The 8,664-nt window shown below is 46.9% G+C and overlaps 1 protein-coding gene across 3 annotated transcripts in view; it reads right to left on the bottom strand.

The window, feature by feature from the left end:
• LOC101935438 (zinc finger protein 436-like) overlaps positions 1–8,664 on the bottom strand; it is a 321,486-nt gene that overhangs the window by 248,524 nt on the left and 64,298 nt on the right. The window lies entirely within an intron of this gene.

Genomic DNA, 8,664 nt, shown 5'->3' with positions numbered 1-8,664 from the left:
ACTATGGGGTTAAGTCGACCTAAGTTACGTGACTCCAGCTATGTGAATAATGTAGCTGGAGTGGATGTACCTTAGGTCGACTTACTGTGGTGTCTACACTGCGCTGGGTCGATGGGAGAAACTCTCCTGTCGACTTACCTTATGCTTCTCTTTCCGATGCAGTACCTGAGCCGATGAGACAGCGATTGGCAGTTGATTTAGCGGGTCTAGTGAATACCTGCTAAATTGCCCCCCGGGGGATCAATCCCCGCAGCGTCAATCCACCGGTAAGTAGAGACAAGCCCTTAAAAAATAAAGAAGATGAAAAAGCCAAGAGCTGGTGTGACGTTATTGACATAATATGGGACCATATAGAACATGGTTGCAACCAAAGTCCTGTAGTGGCACCCAAATCTTGTATAAAGGGGGTCAAATGGGGTGTCTTAAGACAAGGTTATGATTATGCTGTCTATATGTGTGTAACAATTTTGTAGTTGAAGTTATGAATATTGGCTCTATACTGTCTGTATTTCAAACTTATGCTGTGCTTCTGGATGACATCCCAGACAAGCTGGTGTTAGCTCTGCCTAGCCTGCTTGATGGCCCATTAAGGACCATCAGCTATACAATAGACCCATTGAAAGAAGGCAAATATGCCTTGAGACTCAGCAAAGTATGCAGAAACTGGCCCATGTGACTGCAGACTCCTTTTTGCTGTAATTTTCCACAGTAAGAACAAAGAGGTGTTCTTACACCTGGAAAAGACTATAAAAGGCTGATGCCTCATCTCCATTTTGTCTTCAATCCTTCTTCTTACCTCTGGAGGAACTTTGCTACAAACTGAAGCTCTGAACAAAGGACTGATGGCCCATCCCAGCTGAGGATGTTCCAAAGACTTGATTTGAACCTGCAGTTTATTCTATCTCTGCTGCAAGCCTGAACAAAGAACTTTGCCATTACTGTATGTAATTGATTCCATTTAACCAGTTCTAGCTCTCAGCGATATCTTTTTCCTTTTATGAATAAACCTTTAGATTTTAGATTCTAAAGGATTGGCAACAGCGTGATTTGTGGGTAAGATCTGATTTGTATATTGACCTGGATCTGGGGCTTGGTCCTTTGGGATCAGGAGAACCTTTTTCTTTTACTGGGGTATTGGTTTTCATAATCATTTGTCCCCATAACGAGTGGCACTGGTGGTGATACTGGGAAACTGGAGTGTCTAAGGGAATTGCTTGTGTGATTTGTGGTTAGCCAGTGGGGTGAGACCAAAGTCCTCTTTGTCTGGCTGGTTTGGTTTGCCTTAGAGGTGGAAAAACCCCAGACCAGGGCTGTAACTGCCCTGTTTTAAGCGATTTGTCCTGAATTGGCACTCTCAGTTGGGTCCCGCCAGAACCGCATTGTTACAGCTGGAAAAACCTAGCGAGAGCTGCTTCCACATGGTGGTTTGCTCTCTTCTGGGGTCTGAGCACTCTCCTGAATATTCATGCCAGTGCCCAAACTTCTGTGCCTAAACCTAATTTCCTCACCCCCATAATATTGGGATGCACTTATCCTATATGCTAGCACAGTCATACCTATTAATGCCAACAAGCTCGTTCTCAAAATCTGTTGCTCAAACCAGTTTCTGGTCGTTACGTCCATGTTCTTGTGGTGTACCTTGTGGTTACTGCGAAGTAGTGTAGACCAGGCCTTAGGTAGACATGTTTAGTTCCTCAAAATCCAAAAGGGTAACTACAAGGCCATTTATCTATGCCAAAGGTCACAAGCCAAATTTATGCTAATTTACTTAAGTGAATCATACAGGCCTGTAGGATCCTTGCATTACAGCCAAACATAATAGAATAATCCAATACAAAAATATAAGATAAATATAATAAAACAAACAGCAAACCAATAAATAAAGGCAGGATATCATAAAGCAACCAGCTGCCAGCCCTATGGGCTACACCACTGAAAAGGAAATTAAAGGTGAAGTTATGGGTTAAAGCGGAAGAGACTAATTATGTGATCACCTGACTTATATTGTCTCTTTTGTTTTGTTTTGTTTTGTTTTGTTAGTAATACAGGAAGTGTTGGTTAATCCTGACAAGTTTATTAATATAATTTACCACCTTTAGCATAAGGAGTTCTGATGTAAAACCTCACTCCAAAGGCTGGGATGGGGAAATGTGTGTGGGAAATAGTGTAGAAGAGAATATTGGCCTACTATAGATTATATTTTATTTGTATTTCAAATGGAACTTATTTTGTTTAGCTTCAAAGTCGATTTCTACTGAAAGGAAAACTACTTGAGAAGACAAGGTGTATAAACTTTTACCCAGTTAGACTGTAAGGCCTGGTCTACACTAGGAGGGTATGTCGAATTTAGCAGCATTAAATCGAATTAACTCTGCACCCGTCCACACAACAAAGCTATTTAGTTCGACATAGAGGTCTCTTAAATTCGACTTCTGTGCTCCTCCCCAACGAGGAGAGTAGCGCTAAATTCGACATGGCCATGTCGAATTACGGTAGGTGTGGATGGAAATCGACGCTAATAGCTCCGGGAGCTATCCCACAGTGCACCACTCTGTTGACGCTCTGGACAGCAGTGCGAGCTCGGATGCTCTGACCAGCCACACAGGAAAAGCCCCGGGAAAATTTGAATTCCTTTTCCTGTCTGGGCAGTTTGAATTCCTTGTCGCTGTCTGAAATCCGCATCAGAGTGATGTCGCTCATGGTGACCTGCTTTGAATTAGGGGAATGTTAGTATTGGGACTGCTTGCCTGTTCCTTTACAGAACTGTAACCGGCGGTTTACAGCTATGCGGTGGAGGCGGGAGAGGGGCAGCATAGAGGGATCTTTCCCGGGGACAGCCGCGAGGGGGTGGGACAGGGGCAGAGTTCATGCTTGCCGGATTGCTGGCAGCAGGAACTGGCCAACGCTAGGAGCATTGCTTTGAACGTGAAAGTAGGGCAGTGCTATTATTAAAGTTTTAAGCTGCCACAAGTCTACGGCTTACCATGTCAGCCTGCTACCCAAATTCCGCTGTCCTGTTCCGCTTCTGTGATCTGCACTGCAAGACCCCAGGGACTGAATGCGAAGGCCGAAAATTCGACCTTGTCCTGAGTGCGCATGTGATAGGTGCTGTGAATGGTCTTGTTCACAGAGAAAGACTATTTTCTTTGTTCACCAAAAAATTTATCTTTCTGAGGAATTCACTCCCTTTTTCCCATCCCACAGCTGTGACTGTCTCCCAACCTACCCGGTCATCAGACTCCCAGAGTAGACAAAACAGAGGAATTACCCCATATTTCCTTGTATTTGTTTCATAGGCAGCCCAGGTTTCAGTGGCTTCTACCTTATTAGTTAGATAATTGCATTAATACAGATGCTTTCTGGCTTGCTTTCAGATCCAAAGCTATCTACAGCTTAAAGATTTTTACGTAAAAAGGGTCACAATTAACTTTCCCACTTTTGATTGCCTTTTACTTCTAACTCCTGCTTTCAAACACCCAGTGATCTGAAAGAGACAACACAACCTATATTGGTAGGTTTGCATTTCTTTTACCTCTGCTACAATATACACTGCACATGTTCTGGGGAAAATGCACATCCTCTCCACAATTCAATTTCCACAACACTAGCCGTATCAATTTCTACACAAGGTGTAACTGTTTCTTTTGTGCTTACAAAATCTCCATGCACCCTTAGTAAAGTGACAGTTCGACCACACAGAGCCAGGGGCACTGTCCTTCTCTCTCTTTACCAGATCTTTTATCTGCTATTTTGTTACCCAAAACCAAATTCAAATCTTTTATTCTCCTGGCTGACTACCCTGCTGCAGCCACAACCTTTGGTCTTTAGTTAAACCATTTTAAATCTTGTAAAGCATTAAGTCACCTTAAGGATTAAATCCTAAATACCATATTAAACAACACTAGTTTCCTGTGTCTGGCAAAAGTATTCTCGATTTTTGCAACTTTAAACAATACCAATTCATCTCAAACTTATAAAACACAGATCCCACAAAAAACAATAATTTATTTGTCCCGGTGCCTGGTTTTCCAGTACCAGGTGCAAGGGAGTTAAGTAAGTCGGAATGTCAAAAGATCCGGATTCGGGCCAATCAGTGCCCAGGGCTGGCCAATCCTGGGTGCAAAGCTGCAACAAGCATCTCTTCGACATTCTTTTCTGAACACCGGGTAAAGGCCATTTACTTAACATATAATTCAAAGGGCTATCCTTAGAGGGTTTTACCAGAGACCCACCCATCTGCCTGCTGACACTCTAACAGAGAATTACACACAGAACAGAGGGAATTATGGCCTAATAGGATCCAATTACAGGAATTTCTACTAATACTGACCGCTACAGGGGACGGGACAGAAGGATCCCAATTCGACCTCAGAGCTTCATCGCACGTGATGGCTTCCACTCTGAGGAATTACGAATGAGAGGCTCAGTTCCGTCCACACACCTAACGCCCAAATGTATGTAACCCTTCTGCCCATCTAAGTTGGCAGCAACAAGGGCCGGGTTCTGTATCTAGGGGTTCCGTTTCAATGACGCAATGCAAAACCGGCTCGAGCCCCCACCCAGTGACCTTGGACAATTACATACCACCCCCTGGGTGCCTCTAAGAGGCAATACTTCCCCTCTCGCAAGCACGGAGTCTGAGTGTAACAGAAAATGTTTAATAACATGAGGTAAACGACATCAGCATTAAATTGGAAAAACACCACAAACAGGATTCATAACACAAACCATGAGCAAAAAACCCACCCCAGCAAGTTGGGCTGTGTCCTTTCCCTTGGGTTCTTGAAACCAGCAACCCAAGGATCACCAAAGTCCCAAAAGTCCAACAACCCCCCAAAGTCTCTGTCCCTGGTCAGTGCAGCCCCAGAGTTCGGGGGGGGGCCACACAGGGTGTTAAGGCGCACCTTACGTGATCCGAGGCCGACGGGGTTCTGCCACAGCCTTCATCACGAGCCGCTCCACTCCACCAGCTGCCCCGTGAACTGCTCCCGCCGTCCCACGAACTGCTCTGGCAGCTGCTCCACTCTGCTCACCGACCTGTGAGCCGCTCAGCTCTGCTCCACTTCAGCCGTCCCTTGGGCCGCTCCCACAAGGCTCTGCTCTGCTAGCTGCTCCTCCAGCCACTCCGCTCCGCTCCCCGTGAGTCGCTCAGCTCCACTCCAACCGTCCCCGCAAGGCTCCACTCTGCTAGCTGCTCCACCAGCCGCTTAGCAATATAGCTTCAGGCTCCCCCACTAGTTAACACAGCCTCAGTGATCTCAGCTCTTAATAACTTTAGCTCTTTTGTGATTTCAGCTCTTAGCAATTTCAGCTCATAGTAGGGGAGCCCCAGTGCTAGTGCACCATTGGCCCAAAGTGAATTCAGCTCAGCAGTCTGTAACTAGACTTCTAATGGAATCAAAGATAGCTCTGATATTCAACAGTGGAGAGAGGAGGTAGTGCAATTGGTGTTTCAACCCCTCAGAGAGAGCCCATACCCCCAGATACAAATACCTGTCCCCATCCTCTCTCTATTCACTGGGTTTTGTAACCCATGCCCCTTGTCAAGCAAGTGCTACTTAGGTAATGGTGAAGGACTCACTCAGTCCTTCTGTCATACAACAGTTTCACTGGCCTTGATTCACAGAATCAGGGTAACAAAACTTTATTCTTCCTGCCCCAATAACAGAGAAAACTGGGGATCCCACACCAGCCAAAGTAACCACTTTGAGTTGCTGTTGTTTCATGCCAGGCGAGTGGGTGTGCCTATGCAAACGAGATCAGCCCCTGGAGTTCTTTTCCACACTCGCCATAATTCACCACCAGATGTCAGGGTAGAGCTCATCCTGACTCTGCTTACATGTATAAAACAGAAATTCATTAACCGGAGTCGCCAGTAACTGTGACCGAAATATCGGGTCCATCTAGCTGAGAGCCAATAACAGCCAGACAGGGATAAGGAAGAGTTGCTTTATTCTGCAGAAGAAAGGAGAGCCTTGCACCTTGGTACAAAGACTCTGTCTTACACACATTTTACCATTTCAATTATTATCCTGGGGATTTGAAATCCCCATGCTTATAATTACTTACTCCTTTCCTTCCACTATGCCCTCAAAGTTTCCAACCTGTTCTCCAATCTCTCTATCTATTGCCTGCCAGCTTGGGCCCAATCCTGCTTTTCTCGCTGAACCGTCCCTTCCATGGGCACCGGCTTTTTCACTACCAATTTAGCTAGGAGGGTGGGCTTCTCAACTAGCCCCCACCCTTCCTGGTCTCTTCCCTTAAACATTCTTACTCACAAGGCTACCTGAGTCCTCCCTCGTGAGGCTTGCCACTTGGGCAAAATGCATGGCCCATTGGCGTTTAACTATTCAATTTTCTCTTGTGGCAAACACACTGCTCTTACAGCATATGCAAACACAAATGGTTAAATTCTGACAAGTCCCTGAAGGACCGGTACTTGCTTAGCCAGTGCTTCCTTTTCTGCCTGGAAGTCTTGTCTCAAGGCTGCAACTTGCCCTGGGCGTAGGTTTGAGTTGCTGCCTGGTTCATGATCTATGCTCTTAATTGCTCAATTCTAGTTATCAAGTACACAACTCTTCCCTTTTCTCCAACTTCTCTATTGCCCAGTCCTGCTATGACTGGGGTAGATCCACCTGACACCCTTCCCGGTCAACCGGGTGGAGAGAGGAATGCTAAATAACTCTCCAGTTCTCAGACTTACTGTGGCTGAGAGTAGGCACACTTTCATACTCACACACGTACGTCCAGACTGGCCACGTCTGTGTATAACGTTCAGAGAAGGTGCTGTGCAATCTCCAACTTGCTTCCTCTCTTGGGAGGGCAGTTCTTTTACACCCTGAGGTCTCCTGGGGCGTCTTTTCAGTGATTCCAGTCCAGACCGGCTGCCTGTGGCTTCTTCAGCGTCCCCAAACCATGCCGGCTCGAGGGTCGCAAAGGCAGACTGTTGGATCTCACTGGACAGTTAAGCTTTGCAAATGTAATCTCAGCACTGTAACTTGTATTGCCTTTGGTTTGACTATGTGTAACCCTTCTGCCCATCTAAGTTGGCAGCAACAAGGGCCGGGTTCTGTATCTAGGGGTTCCGTTTCAATAACGCAATGCAAAACCGGCTCGAGCCCCCACCCAGTGACCTGGAACAATTACATACCACCCCCTGGGCGCCTCTAAGAGGCAATACTTCCCCTCTCGCAAGCACAGAGTCTGAGTGTAACAGAAAATGTTTAATAACATGAGGTAAACAACATCAGCGTTAAATTGGAAAAACACCACAAACAGGCTTCATGAGCAAAAAAACTCACCCCAGCAAATTGGGCTGTGTCCTTTCCCTTTGGTTCTTGAAACCAGCAACCCAAGGATCACCAAAGTCCCAAAAGTCCAACAACCCCCCAAAGTCTCTTGGGTCCAGCAAGCCAAGGATCACCAAAGTCCCCAAAGTCCAACAACCCCCCAAAGTCTCTGTCCCTGGTCAGTGCAGCCCCAGAGTTCAAGCGGGGGGGGGGGGGAAGCACGCAGGGTGTTAAGGGGCACCTTACGTGATCCAAGGCCGACCGGCTGCCTCTCCGTGGGGTTCCGCCGCAGCCTTCTCCACAAGCCGCTCCACTCCACCAGCTGTCCCATGAGCCGCTCCCACCGTCCACGAACTGCTCTGGCAGCTGCTCCGCTCTGCTCACCGACCTGTGAGCCACTCAGCTCTGCTCCACTTCAGCCGTTCCTTGGGCCGCTCCCACAAGGCTCCGCTCTGCTCGCTGCTTTTCCAGCCGCTCCACCCTGCTCACCGACCTGTGAGTCGCTCAGCTCCGCTCCGCTCCGCTCCGCTCCGCTCCGCTCCAACCGTCCCCATGAGGCTCCACTCTGCTAGCTACTTCGCCAGCCGCTTAGCAATATAGCTTCAGGCTCCCCCACTAGTTAACACAGCCTCAGTGATTTCAGCTCATAGTAGGGGAGCCCCAGTGCTAGTGCACCATGGGCCCAAAGTGAATTCAGCTCAGCAGTCTGTAATTAGACTTCTAATAGAATCAAAGTTAGCTCTGACATTCAACAGTGGAGAGAGGAGGTAATGCAATTGGTGTTTCAACCCCTCAGGAAGGGGGCCATACCATCAGGTACAAATACCTGTCCCCATCCTCTCTTTATTTCACTGGGTTTTGTAACCCATGCCCCTTGTCAAGCAAGTGCTACTTAGGTAATGGTGATGGACTCACTCAGTCCTTCTGTCATACAACAGGTTCACTGCCCTTGATTCACAGAATCAGGGTAACAAAACTTTATTCTTCCTGCCCCAATAACAAAGAAACTGGGGATCCCACACCAGCCAAAGTAACCACTTTGAGTTGCTGTTGTTTCATGCCAGGCGAGTGGGTGTGCCTATGCAAACAAGATCAGCCCCTGGAGTTCTTTTCCACACTCGCCATAATTCACCACCAGATGTCAGGGTAGAGCTCATCCTGACTCTGCTTACATATGTCTATATTTTTTCACAGCCAGCTGGGGCCGAAAGCAGTTTTTCTTTGCACTTAGCCTGGTCTGCATTGATTCTTGACCTTGAACGCAGATTAACTTTCTCTTTATCTCTGGACCAAGCTGAATTTCAAATTAACCCGTTCCTTTCCTCAATAGACAAATTGCTCCCATTGTGTGTCAGAGGCTTTTTGGTGATTAAAA

The sequence above is a fragment of the Chrysemys picta genome, chromosome 16, assembly GCF_011386835.1.
Source record: "Chrysemys picta bellii isolate R12L10 chromosome 16, ASM1138683v2, whole genome shotgun sequence".
NCBI lineage: Eukaryota > Metazoa > Chordata > Testudines > Emydidae > Chrysemys > Chrysemys picta.
This window is presented reverse-complemented; position numbering and strand designations above follow the sequence as displayed.